The sequence below is a fragment of the Arachis ipaensis genome, chromosome B01 (assembly GCF_000816755.2).
Source record: "Arachis ipaensis cultivar K30076 chromosome B01, Araip1.1, whole genome shotgun sequence".
NCBI classification, from domain to species: Eukaryota; Viridiplantae; Streptophyta; class Magnoliopsida; order Fabales; family Fabaceae; genus Arachis; species Arachis ipaensis.
The window spans coordinates 134,882,437-134,883,085 of NC_029785.2; positions in this window are offsets into that span (position 1 = coordinate 134,882,437).

Genomic DNA, 649 nt, shown 5'->3' on the forward strand with positions numbered 1-649 from the left:
AAACATACAAAAAAATAAATTTTATAATATACTTAATCTATATTCTTAACACACAAATAATTAACAAAACCTGATCATAACTTATTTTTTATTTTTTTTACTAAAGATGAGAGACTCGAAACCCACGACCTTTAATTGAGTATGAAAATACTATGTCATTTGAGTTATAATTCATTGACAAATCATAACTTATTTTTATATATTTTACATTAAATACAATATAAAAATTTAATTTAATTTCGGTTTTTCAATTTCTGTCGGTCTTCCAAACACAAACCTAATATTCATGTATCACTTAAAAATCCTCCATTATTATGATATAATGGCTAGAATTATTAAGTGTTGGTGGTTAGCGAAAAGAAAATAGACAAGGACAGAAAGCAGACAACAACCCTAATTCATTCATTTAATGGGAAGGAAAAAAAGAGTGGTTTCAGGTAGCTAGAGCTCTAGAGGCTCCTGCACTTATATATACATATGTGAATCCCATAACAAAGATGTGTGAGCATGAATGTGAGGATCTTTCAGATCTGACTCACTAATCACAGAGAACACACATGCTTGGGAAAGAAAAGAGAGAGAGAGAGAGAGAGGGGGGGGGGGGGGGGGGGAGAGAGAGAGAGAGAGAAAGAGAGAGAGAAGGGGAAGG